Source organism: Sarcophilus harrisii, chromosome 2 (assembly GCF_902635505.1).
Source record: "Sarcophilus harrisii chromosome 2, mSarHar1.11, whole genome shotgun sequence".
Lineage (NCBI taxonomy): Eukaryota > Metazoa > Chordata > Mammalia > Dasyuromorphia > Dasyuridae > Sarcophilus > Sarcophilus harrisii.
The window spans coordinates 206,674,750-206,688,736 of NC_045427.1; the positions used below are offsets into that span (position 1 = coordinate 206,674,750).

The window sequence follows — 13,987 nt, forward strand, 5'->3', positions numbered from 1 at the left end:
ATGCTTTAAATTTGAAGCTGCAAAATGAGTAATGTTCTTTATGAGATATAGGTGCTTGTGCATCTGCAAATGTCTCTCTACAGGTGTATATATGTGAACCTGTGACTTTACTAGTGTAAGAAACAACCTGATGAAGAAACTCCTTCTGTTGATAAGAATTTTGAAAGTTTCATAGAATCATGATTTAGAGTTGAGAGAGAGTTCAGAGGCCATTAATTCTATATTGCTGCATTTTATAGATTGAAAAACTGAGGCACAGAGAGATGAAGTCACTTAGTCATGGTCATGTAGTCCTTGTATTAGAGAGAGGTAGGACTTGAAATTCAAGCTTCCTGTCTCTAAAACCAGACCCTCTACAGTCGCTATGTACTCGGTTGACTCTCTTGCTTTCTTGTTAGTTAATAACAAAATTTCATCCACATGAAAGTCATGTGTATATATGTATGAACAAAATCCTAACTTGCTTTTCAAAAGATGTGCATCTTTATGGCATCAATTAGGATCATATGTTAAAAAAAAATCTATCAATTAGTTTTATAATTCCCCATAACTTAACCACAGTGACCTAGAGTCCTTGGGACTCTTTCACAAGATTCTCCATCTCTTGAACATGAACTGTCTTTTCCTTTTCTTTGTATTCCTAGCATTTAGCACATAGTATGTATTTAATAAATGCTAGCTAATTCACCCTTCCATTCTCAACTATTTTGTTCAATAAATAATTATCTAAACATATTTATATTTTAGATACATAAATAAGTACAAATGTTTGTGTATATATATGTGTGCACATATATGTAAATATGTACACATATCTACATCTATATACTCTATATATTTATACATATAATACATGTACAGATATATAGTATGTCCAAAGAAACATAATTTTACGCTTCTCTTTTCTTCACATGGAAGAAAATAGATATGAAAAAGAGAAACCTATTTTCCAATCCCACCAAATAAATCTATTTTACAACAAAACTTTCTGAAGTTTTGATCAATAGAATTATGTTAGAAAAGAATGCCTAAGTCCTCTAAAAATGTGAATCTGAAATAGTAATCTTCTTTTACACAGAACCTGGAAGAGAAAATACACCATTTAAATATCAGCAGCAATGCTTTACTTAAGTGTCTCTGAGAAGAGACCTCTAGCTCAAAGGAACATCAGCTAGTCTACAATTTTCAAATATCTTTAGGGCAGTTTAAATGTAATTTTGTGCTGCTAAAGTAAGGGTTGAAATAGGTGGCTCTTCTTCAGGAAGCATAAAATGGAGTAAGATTTCGTTGATATGCTAAGTAACTTGTGTGGAAAAGAATGGTTTTGGTTTAGCAGACAGATGAAAGTTGGAGGATGATATAGAAGTGAAAAGTGAAATAGCCTCACATTTCTGAATGTACAGATTTAACATTTTTGCATTAGAAAATTCAGTTATAGTGATAGAAACAGTTTGCTTCTCTGCAAATGGAATATCTAAGAGCTCTGCTATTTACTCTTTTGTCTTTGCCAGGTATATCTTCTTGTAGATCAATTTCTTAAATAAAAAACAGAAAGTCAATATGCTTTTTGACTTACTTCCTTAGAGAAACACATTAATCCATTACTGTCACTTATGTTTGTTGAGCAATGGGTAAACACTAGGAACTTTGTGGCACAGGTCTGCATGGAAATGGGGGCTTTTGGGTGTAATGCACTCAACCTAGAACTCATCGGAGTATCCTTACTCTCTGGTAGCTGATAGAAGTTCAATAAAAAGCCAGACTATACTATTGATAGATTGTGCCGGGTTTCAGATAACAATTTTCTGGAAAAAAGATTCAATTATTATATGCCACCTTTGACTTGAAAAATGAGAAGTATTATTTCATGAGATCAGAGACTGAACATGAGAAGTCTTGGGAGCAGAGAGAGAAAATTCACAATCATGATGTTGAAACTTATATAAAAATACAATTAGAATCAATTACCTTGAGATATTCTTTGAAAAAAAAAACCCTACAATATTCTATTGGGAAAATACATGGTGCATAATAGATTTTAAAGAAAGATCACTGAGAAGGCTAATTTGTTTCTTAAGTGGAGCTCACTTTTCAAATAATTAAAAGCAAATTAAAATGTTTCTTAGATTCCTTTTCCTAAAGAACCTTCCAGCCTAGAAAAAGACCACTTAATTCAACCATATCATTCTAAGATGATCTCTGTTGGTTCTAGGACTATCCATAACTGACAACTAAGAATTTAATAATTATAAAATATTTTATTTACCAGAAACATCCCAGCAGAAAAACTCATTTCATTTCAACAGATGTGTTTTTAGATCCTATTAGGTACAAAGTTCTGGGTACAAAGAAAACAAGACAGTGCTTGCCTCTTTGAAACTTATATTCTATTGAAAGGCTGCAAAAATATATATACACAGATAAGTAAATTTTCAAAATACATATCCTTTTTCCCACTAGATTTATGATTTTACAAGTCTAGGGCAGTGATTACTAAAGGTTTTCTTTTGTTTGTTTGTTTATCTGCTTTTGTTTTTGTTTCTTTTTTCATTTCAGAACCCCTTTACATTTTAAAAAATACTTTGGACTCCTGTAAAGAGCTTATTTTGTGGGCTGCAGCTTTTGAAATATTTTTTGTTATTCAGTTGTTTCAGTTGTGTGCGATTCTCTGTGACTTTTGAGGTTTTCTTGGAAGAGATACTGGAGTAGTTTGCTATTTCCTTCTTCAGCTCATTTTACAGATGAAGAAACTAAGGGAAATAGGATTAAGTGATTTGCCTAGGGTCACATAGCTCATAAATTTCTGAGGAAAGATGGAAACTCATGAAGATTAATCTTCCCGACTCCAAAATGAGTACTGTATCCATTATATCATCTAACTGACCCACTGACATGTACTATATTCAAAATTCAAATATCTGATGATGATGATGATGATGAAAATAATGAAATAATTGTTTGACTTCAGAGACCCACTGAAAATGTTTCAGGGATCTTTAGGAGTAGCAAGACCATAATTTGAGAATCTCTGGTTTAGGGAAATCCTCATTAATGATATAGACTTGTAATATTCTCAGATTTGAGAGTTTTTGGTAGCACTGAGAAGCTGTGTGATTTGCCCCGAGGCACACTGCAGTATATATTAGAGATTGGACTTTAATCTAAGTCAGTTTGAGGCTGATAGGTTGTGTTTTTAATTTACAAAGTAATGGAAAGAAGAGGAAGAAAGTACTGGTTATAGGTTAACAAAAGTAAGTAATAACAAGTTGGGAACATCAGCAAAGATCTTAAGTAGAAGATGGCACTTGAACTGTATTTGTTCTTGTTTTGGGTGAAGGTCAATGATTCCTACCAAATTATACACTCAATAAGTAAATTTTCCTCATTATAGAATCAAAGCACATAGTTGACTTTATCTTTAAATATGAAAACTTCTATGTGTCTCAGAAGGCCAAGTGGGTTCTAAGAGAAGACCTTACATCAAATACTTTCTCAGACACTTACTAGTCATATGAGCCTAGACAAGTTACTTAACCCTATTTTCCTTAGTTTTATTTTCTGTAAAATGATCTGAGAAGAAATGACAAACCACTGCAGTATTTTTGCCAAGAAAACCCCAAATGGAATAAAATGACTGAACAACAATAATAATACCAATCTCAGAGTGCCTTAACCCAAAGATGTGGGTGCCTTTGTATCATTGAGTGAGTTATGTATGTACTCTGCAAACCTTAATGTTCTATGTACATATTAGCTGTGATAATAATGATAAAGACTAAGTTGAGCTTATTTGGGACATTCATTGACCATTTCTCAACCATTACCTCCATAGACATGTACCATCTGAGGATTAAATGACATAATCTTTATTCACATAAGTCTCTGGCTATGAATGCTTCTTCAAAATGTATTCTACAATATTATTGTTAAAAACAGAGTAGCAGGAACCATTTTACAACAAATAAAATTATAATTTTGTGATGGAAAACAGCTACACCTGGTCCTTTTCTTTTTAAATTTGTATTTAAGGAACATGGGTACAACTCTTTAATGAATTGGACACATTTCTTTTTGCTCTTGCAAATCAAAAGCTAAGCATTCTTATCTGTGCTAATAACAGTATTTTGTTATATCGAGCTAGGAGTGGACTTCAATAGCATCTGAGCCTTTTGGCTAATTGTTCTCAGAGGAGCTTGCCAACAGTGATACTGTAACTGAAATGACTGTGTTTGGCAGACATACTCCAACATTACCCTTACCCTACCTAACATGTGGATTCATTCAGTAGATGGGTGTGTTTTGCAGCTGTTTATGCTTGTAAGCCCATCAAGCATAAGAGAGTCAACAGAAACCATTCTGTTTTCCTAGTATGGCCAAAATGGTCAGACCAAAATTCTGTATTAAGGGCCATAGAAAAGATGGCTCTCAACCAACTGTAGTAATTCAAGAAGTTTCAAAGTTTTTTGCTTTGAGGAAAATATTAACCCTGTCTGCTGGATCACTGTGGTGCAACTTTGGATAGAAATCACTCTCACCCTTTAACCTCATGAGCTTGAATGAAAACTACATTTTTAGACCACCATCACTGTATAAACTTGATCTTCTTCATGAATAGCATGTAAAGCCTAAGGGTATTTTTCTTTTAAACAAGACAGAATGCCAGCATGACAGGGTCTATTAAAAAAATCTTTTGCTATTCGACTGTCATCTAATGATTATCAAAACTCTTGAGCAACAACCTGCCAGGAAGCCTTAAAGGATATACTAAATATTACTTTCCTTTCCTCTACTTTTCCCTCTTTAAATATTTTAAACAAACATTTCAATGCCTACCAAGTTCAAGAGAGGTGGGGCATAAATTGACAATAATGGGTATTATGTGATACAGTGAACAGATTGACTCATCTTCCTAAATTAAAATCCAATCTAAGACACTTAGTAGTTGTGTGACCCTGGGCAAGTCAGTTAATCCTGTTTGCATTAGTTTCCTTATATGAAAAATGAGCTAGAGAGAAAAATGGGAAATCAAATATTTTTACTTAAAAAATGTGGTCAGATACAACTGAAGTGACTGAACAACAACACTATATTCATAATTCTGTCCTAGGCACTGGAGACACAAGAAGCAAAATTAAATAATCTCTATCCTCAAGGAGTTCTACTTGGGATATTTCGTTCTACTTTGGGATATAGCCGTGCAGACTATACAGTAGTTACAAACAAGAGAAAAAGTAATTTAAAGAGAGGAAATGGTCATAATTGTGTGATGGAAAGAGAAGATAGGGATGGGATCATGCAAAGCCTAATATAAGAAATAACACTTGAGATGTACTTTGGGTTTAGGCATAGTATCAGAAAAAGAAAGAAGTTCATTTCATATAAGGGGCAATATTTGAGAAAAACTATGGAGAAAAGAGATGGAATGGTATATATGGGGAATAACAAATGGTCTTGAATTCTCCTGAACAGAAAAAGCATGAAAATGAAAAAAAAAAAAAAAAAAAAATGAGACTAGCAATCTTAGTTATCCACACAAAATAAGAAGATTTTATGTCGTTACTCATATTATATATAATGATATATTCAAAGACATTAGCTCTACTATGGTCTTTGTATAAAGATTCTTTGAAAATTCCTGACATATTAATTTGTAGGGTCTATTTTGTCTATTATGATGGACTTGTTTTCTTATTGGTATAGTACAAAGAATGCTGTATTTGAAGCCAGGAGATCTGTGACCAAGTTTACTTCTAAAAATTAGCAGCTATAATATTTTGGGCAATTCACATTTCTCTGCACCTCAGTATATTCCTCTGATAAATGTCCATAAGATGCTTTTTATTTATGGTATTTAACATGTGAGCATGTTAAGAAAACTTTGTAAACTTAAAACCCTACAGAAATGATCAATTTTTATCATTATTTTGTTCAGTATCTGACACATAATAGGTGCTTAATAAATACATATTAACTTGACTATTTGTTTAGAATATATAACATAAGTATATGTGTGTTTGAATACAGTAGTATGTGTCATAAGTAAAAGTAAAAGAAGTACAAAACTAACCAGAAAGCTAAAAGCAATAGATATTATCAGGCCTTAGAAATTAAAGAACTTGTGGACACTGTTTAACTTTTAGTTTCCTAGCTGCTAAAGCAAAAAGGTAAATTCCTTTGGGTTTTATTACTATTACTATATTACAAAATTATTATTATCATTACATGCTCTTGTGTCAGTCAATAAATACTCTGTAACCCAAAGGAATTTACCTTTTTGTATTAGCAATCAGCAAACAGAGAGCTAAATAATGTCTCCCTATCAGAATTGTTTAATCTCCAGTGCCTAATAATCTCTCTCACTTTGCTTTTTTTGATTAGTCTTTTGCTAGTTTAACTTTTACCCACAGGTTTATATTCAAAATAAATATTCAAGCCACGTTAAGTAAACATGCATTTGTTATCACTTATTAGATTCTAGGCATTGTGCTAGAAATAGAAAAAGAGATCAGAAATTACATATATAAAAATATAACTTCCAAATCATGAACAAAGAAGTGTCAGTATCATTTCTACAGATTCTTTGAACAAAAAGCCTATTATTCTGACTTGGACTAAGTCTCTGTCAGATAAAAATTATAGATAAAATCATTTTTATACTACTTAGCCAAATCCAATAAGAACTAAGTTTTCAATTGTAAGGACTCTATGGATGAGAGATTTATCATGTAGTAGGTATCTATTGTCTGGTAGAGTCACACATAGAATAAAAGTTTTCTTTGAAATTTTTCTTAGGCTGTATTTCTGTATGATAATAAATTTGCCATGAGTGGACAAATCCTAATGCAGCAGAGAGATTAGGAATGATTAATTAGATGATCACTAAAATCTTCTTGCTTGTTTGTAATCACACTTTCAAAAAGCATTTATTATGACCTAGCTCAGCTTATCATTTTAATTCTTAGTGCCTTGAGTTCTACATTCATGGCTTAGCAGTGCTTAAATTTTACTATAACTCAATGGAACTAAGAGTTAGAGTAATGCAGTGGAAAGGGCTCTGGATTTGAAAGAGGAACATGTAGGTTTAAAAACTAGTTCTTCCATTTTTCATATTTTAGGGAAGTCATTATGCCCAGTGGTACTTCAATTAACCCTGAAGATCCTAAGGCTCCAGGTTCAGCCCACAATAAACTCTTTCCAATTAAAATAGGGCTAACTGTACTTTCATTCATATTAAAAGAAACAAAATGAGAAAAAAATAAGACGCAATAACGAATGGTATTTTCTCGTGTCTTCCTTGTAAGGCACCAAAAATCTTCTAAATCTAGATAACATCACTTCCATGTGAATGATGAGAGTCTTTTCAGATTAGAAAAATCAATGATCCTTCTACTGACAGTTGCTATTATCCACAAACTATTTTATGCTTTGTCAAAAATAGGGTATGTATTATTTGAATCTGCATGCATCTAAATAATCCACCCTACACTTCCTAGGTTATAATCTTTGTTTTCCAGATTTTCCATCTTTCAACCTAGTTTCCTTGCTCCTCAGCAAATTTTTATTCTACCCACCATCCCTAGAGGTCATTTCCTCATTCCAAATATAATTTAAGTGTGGGTTTATGAATCAACCAAATAATGTCCCCCCTCTTACTTAAAATACCTTACAAAAAGAGCAAGATGATATGCCCAGATACTTTAACCAGGTGAAAACATTCTCAGTTCAGTCATTAAGAATAGGTTTTCAAATACATGTGAAAAATTTCCTTGATTAGATGACCTTGAAAAGAATGGGAAAAACTATAATGACATTGCACAATAAGTTTGTTTAGTTTGTTTGAGAAAAGTTGTTTAAGTCTTAGGAGTTTTCTGTAAAATACTAATACAGTTTGAACTTCACAAATTTGAACATTTAATGATCCAATCATAGAAGTCTTGATGCAGCCTGGTTCTCAGTTTCCTTCTTTACATGTAAATTTCACTAGATAAGGACCTTGTGATTTGCAGAGAATTTAAGTATAAAAACCTCTCATTGGTCTTCTACTACTCCTACCAGTCTTCCTGAAAATGGCTAGTTTAGTGTCTACAAAAGGGACTGAGGACAAATATTGTATTTTCAAGTTTCATATATTAAATGTCTCTACCTCCTTTGCCAGAAGGTCTTTTTAATTTTGTTATATATGTTTATTTTTGGTAGGTATATTCCGGTGTCAGAAGGGGAGTGAGGAAAGAAAGCTATAGCAATGAAAGTTGGCAACAGCATGACAGCTATTATGTTTGCAATAAAATAAATTTAATAATTCAAAGAGACAAACAAAAGAGGAAGAAAGGTAGAATTTTTCCTTATTACCCGACTATTTGTACCATCGTGAGTCAACAATCCTGAAAGCTGAAACAGACTATTGGGATTAGTTTCATCCAATAAATATTTTGTGGTTGTCAAAATGGTGAAGGCATCATAGGATAGACTGCAATGATTTTGAAGTATATGCAGGCATATACTACTATGTGCTTAGATATTTGGATGAAATGTTTTAAAGACACATCTTGCTATAGGTAGCTCATTTGTGTATTTTTCTAAAAATTCCATTGAAAGTTTTAATGCATCGTCCTTGAAGAGTCCTATTGAGCCCCCAAAATACACCATTCTCATCCTAATATTGTTCTTTAAAGAACCTCTGTTATTGACCCTGCAGCAGATTCTTTTGACAGTTTTTGAAATCCCATAAAAGTTGCCTCTAGGCTGGGCTGGATATGTTGAGGGCTGCTGTGGGCTCAAGGGTGGAGCATGGAGTTGAAGATCAGGTAGAATAAAGAGGAAGAGGAAGGGGACTTTGCTTTGTTAAGCAAAGATGAAGCCATCTCAAAATCTGCACTACTATTAAATCCTTGAGTTCCTGGCTCAGAGGAAAGTAAGCCTTTTGAAATTTAGAGATCAGGGAATTTTGGGTTTCTCATAAATGTCATAATATTAATTGTACCCCTGAGATATTCACAAGAATGTGTATGTTGGGAGTCTAGAAGGGAAAAAACAAAGCAAAAACCCTCAACATACCCAATCAACTTTAAGACTTAACAAGCCCAGAAGAGAAGATGTCTTAAAAGGGATGCCTTGGGGACTGTAGCAAAATAACTTCCAAGAATTGTTTTAGCTCCTTTACTGATATTGTCTCAGCATCAGCCTACTCCTCATGCACTTTGACCAGTCTAGTAATCAAGTATTTCACAGACTTTTAAGGGATGCTTTGGGCCAGTTGAACAACTATACTACCACAATAAATGCCCCTTCTAAAATCTAATTGTATCTGTCTAATTAATTGATATTAATAGATAATTGTGGATGGAACTATGCTGCTGGGGGCTCATGAATTATAATTTTAGAAAACCAGCACCCAACTCATTAAAGCTACACATAGAAGCATGAGGGGCAAAGTAGCAATGGACTCTGCTGATTTTAGTGGATGTTTGGAGAATAGTTCCAAAATCTGTCACATTTACTGATACACATACATACACATATACACACACACACACACACACACACACACACACTAAAGTCATAGCAAAGACTGGCCAGAGCCCATTATGAAGCCTCAGTCTTTTTTTGTACAAAAGCAGAAGGATGAAAAGGATGAACTCAATTAAATATATGTTTATTATTTCAATGTGAAAGACATTGTTCTTGGCCTTAGGAAAACAAAACAAAATAAACATGTAAACAATCCCTTGCCTTTCAGGAGCTCACATTTTATTCAATGTTCTGTAAAGATAACTATAGACAGAACCCTGGGATTATTAAGCCTCCATCCTCACTACCATCTATGAGTTAGAGTTGCTATAGTTAAAAGACACAGAATCAGAACCATATGGGCAGGTAGTTTATTAGTTTCTTAACTGTTGGAGTTGTGAAAAGGAAAGAGTTTTCTAGACTGGTAAATAATTCGGAACATTACAAGTAGAGAAAGCTACATATCTCTAATCCAAGCTTCCTAACAATCCTTGGGCATCCTTTTTCTTTATTCCATTTTCTGCAATCTCAACAATCCTCTTAATAAATCCTCCTCCCATTCCTACCTACTTGCCTGGTCCTTGTTCCACCAAACTTCTCTCTCTGAAACACCTTTAATGTTTCTTTTCTAATATCCTATCTGCCTCTCTCATCTCCCTCTCAACCTCACAGTAGTCACCATTCTTCTCTCTGCCTTAAACCTGAATGTAAAAGAAAGGGACAGAAAATTCTGATAAATAAAATTCCTGAAAATAAATGTATAAAAGCTAGGTTTCAAATTTTAAAATGTAAAACACATATGAATTTTGTGAAAAAGAATGCATGACAATGATAGTGAATGCTGCAGCAACAATAACATCCCCAACATATTAACACTTGTATAAATAATAGTGGCAGCCAAAGTATAAAACAACACAAAGAAGAAAGCCACAGAGTTTTAAACTTTTACTTCAGTAAAATAAAGAAATTATGGTATCCATCCTGGGGAGAAAGAGACAAGAAGCAAAAATACCTAATTGATTTGGTGGCATCCCAACCCACCACATAATTGTCAACAAACCTTTGAATTTCTCTGAAACATTTTTATGCCCTTATTGTTTCTTTACATTAATAGAATACAAATCCTTGGGTGTTTGGTTTGTTGCTCTCTCTCTCTCTCTCTCTCTCGGTCTCTCTCTCTCTCTCTCTCTCTCTCTCTCTCTCTCTCTCTTCTTCCCTCTCTCTCCCTCTCTCCCCCTCCTCAATAAAACTATCCATTGAACAGCAGACAGAACAGTGACATTCACTACACAGTGGTTTTAATCAAGGAGGGCAAATCCAGAAACTTAGGATGGCAAACCAGAATGAGTTAAAGGAAGAGATAAGAAATCAGAATTTTTAAAATTCACATATTGGAAGTGAGGTGGGTACTATGTGGAAAGCACAAATAGACTTTGTTGAAAAGAAAAAGAAAAACAAAGGAATTAATCAATGAAACATTAAAGGACCTTTTGTGATAACTAGTTCTTGTGCAACCCAAGTCCAAATTGAACTTATTCTCTGAACCCTGAATGTCTGAAGCCGATTTAAATTAATTATTCATCTCTTAAAAGTTAAAATGAATGCAAAAATGCCTTATCCTGATTTCTTATGGGATCTGTATTTTTCAAGTAATTTTCTTGCTTGTTCTTTAAATTTGTATCTTTCTCAGTTTGATGTTATAATCTGTTTGTTAAGTTCAAAGTAGCTGGGAAATGCATTTGAACATAAAGAAAATTCAATTCCAAAGGTGTAGTAAAATTCTGATGGCAACTTTTATCAATCTATCCCCAATGAATGAAGTACTTTTTAAAACTCCAGGATTAATGTAATAATTGAAACTCATCCAAAAAGAAGCCCTAGAATGATAAGAGATTTGTCAGAAACCAGATGCTAATGTTCTTATAAACTGTCAGTTCCATGTGCTCTAAGATCACTGGGAATAGCCAGTAAAAACCTTTCTATTAAGAATACAGATGTGTTCACCACAAGTCTTTAATTATTTAAAGGCAAAAAAAAAAAATGCTAAAATACCTTTCCATTTGCCTAAAAATGTTCTTCCAAAATTCTTTTTAATTTTTTATTTATGATTAAATGAATGACCGTTTCCAAATGTTGATTTAATTATCACAAATTTACTACATCTTGGGAAGATTTAAGTGTTTTGATATGGAATTTTTTTTTTTCCTAACCACCATTTACATTTTAATCAGAAGTTAAGTCTCTGTATCCAGGAAAGAGTTAAAAGCCAAATTTAATAACATTTCTACCTGGGGAAATTAAAAGAAAAGCCATATTCTCTTGAATTCCATTATTAACAGTTGATCTTAATTAAAAATAGTTACTGATCTCAATAATCTTTTTTTTTTTTCCTTCTTCATCTTGAGATCAGTTTAGTTAATTTTTTTCTTAACTCAACAAGTCTGGGATGAGGGGGTATGAGATAGTAATGCATTGTTTACAATGATGCCCTTGCAATTTTTAATTAAAGGGACGTCCTTCCATTTGTATATTTTATGGCTCCAGTACATTTTTATTACCTCCTGTGCTGTTGGGATTTCAATTATTTATGTAAAGTTGTTATTACAGCTCACTCTTTGTAAGTGGTCAGACTCTATGCTGTGAAAACACCATTGGGGGAAATATCTAATTAATTAAATAACTAAATTTTAAAAGGCTTTACATCTGAGGTAGCTAAAAATGGAATTCTGTCTTCAATACTACTCAGAATATGGAAACATTTAATTATCCCTTGCGATTAGGTGCCTTCGATTTGGCTAAAGCCAGAAAGCTGACCTTTGAATAGAAAGTCAAAAGCATATTTTTTTACAGCTGATGTGGCTTTTTTCTAAGTCATCTATTTTGCAATGAATTGTTCTAAGTTTTGTTGAGTTTGAATATTGGAGGCATAATTTTTACTATCCTGTATTTCAAAGTTTAATTATGAAAAGTCATCTAGTTACTCAAGAGCACACATGGTCCCAGAACACAATATAGAAACACATGATAAATGCTAATGTGGTTGTCCTTTAGCCAGCAACTCCTATATTTGGTTGATCTGCTTAAGACTTTTTATAAAAAAAAAAAAAAGATGAGAGGAGACTTTATTGAGAGAAAGATATCAACATAATGCACATTTTTAGTATCAACATTCTGCATTCAATTCCAAACATTTTAGAACTTAGAAATAATGCAGTGAAATAAAGTTCAGATTACTTTTATTACCCTCTCTTAGACCTGTCAATCACCAATCCCAGGCTGTCAACAAATATTCTATGTTCTCCCTGGGTGCATATACTAAGCACTAACCATGGATAATGAAATCACAGGCCAAGAATCATGTAACTAATTCAGGAAATGTATTTCATAGTCTGTTGCTGGTTTGCTTTCCAAATATCAATCTGAGAACTTGATACTTTAAAATGCAATAAAAAATTTTAAAGAGATGAGTCCTCCTTTATAGACTGATTCTCTTGAAATGCGTTATTTCAGAATTTCTCAAAGTCAGGCTCCAGATTATTTTTTCTTAAACAGAAATTTCCAATGGCAACATAGCTTGAAAGAAAAATGGAGACTACTTTTAGGGAATAAATATATTAAGGTGAGATGTGCTTAGTGCTATGCCTGACACATAAATGTCTTAATAAATGTTTATTGAGTGATTGATTGACTTCTGTAATTAGGCATAGAAGAAAAGATGGTTAGATCAAAAGCACATAGATATTTTTTCATGATCTTGTGATGTTTCTGTCATGTTGGAAAAAAATTTTTCTCAGATTGTAATAGATGTCTGTTAGACTGGTTGTCCTTTAAGGTTCTTTCAATTTACATTGTTTTAATTGAAATATCACTTCTTCTGTGAAGATTTCCCTGATCCCTCCCTACTGTTTGGGGGCTTCCTGGGAATAAGACTTAATCTTTTTTGAGAAACACCTTGACATAGCAGATAGAACATTGGACTTGGAGTCAAGAAAAGCTGAGTTGAATCACTCCATGAATAGTAGCTATGAGACTTTGGCTAAATCTCTTAATTTCATTCAGACTCATTTTCCTTATCTGTTAAATAGAATGCTAATAACAGCATGCATTTCTAAGGGGTTGCTGGAATATATCATATAGGATAGTGTGTGCCCTGTTTTGCAAAGCTTTAAGTACTATAAAATATCTAATTTATCTATCTAATTATCTAAAATATCTAAAAATTAACTAATATCTAAATTTTGATTATCTCATAGTCTGAGTATAACATCTTACATACAATGGCTATTTAATAAATGTTTGGATTATATTTATAGGAAAAGAATTTCAGGACGTTATATGGCAAGAATGAGGGCAAGTAAAATGCTCCATTATTACTCTCATAATACTAAGGGAAAGTTAGATAGCCAACTAGCTGTGGGATGGGTTCATTATAAAAAATGGAAGAATATGGACAAAAAAATCATAAAATATGAGTAAATGT

At 32.9% G+C, this 13,987-nt stretch overlaps 1 protein-coding gene across 2 annotated transcripts in view; it reads left to right on the plus strand.

Moving 5' to 3' along the window:
• The window catches only part of CDH13 (cadherin 13), a 1,300,132-nt gene that overhangs the window by 1,198,773 nt on the left and 87,372 nt on the right, over window positions 1-13,987 (plus strand). The gene's annotated exons all lie outside the window — the stretch shown is intronic.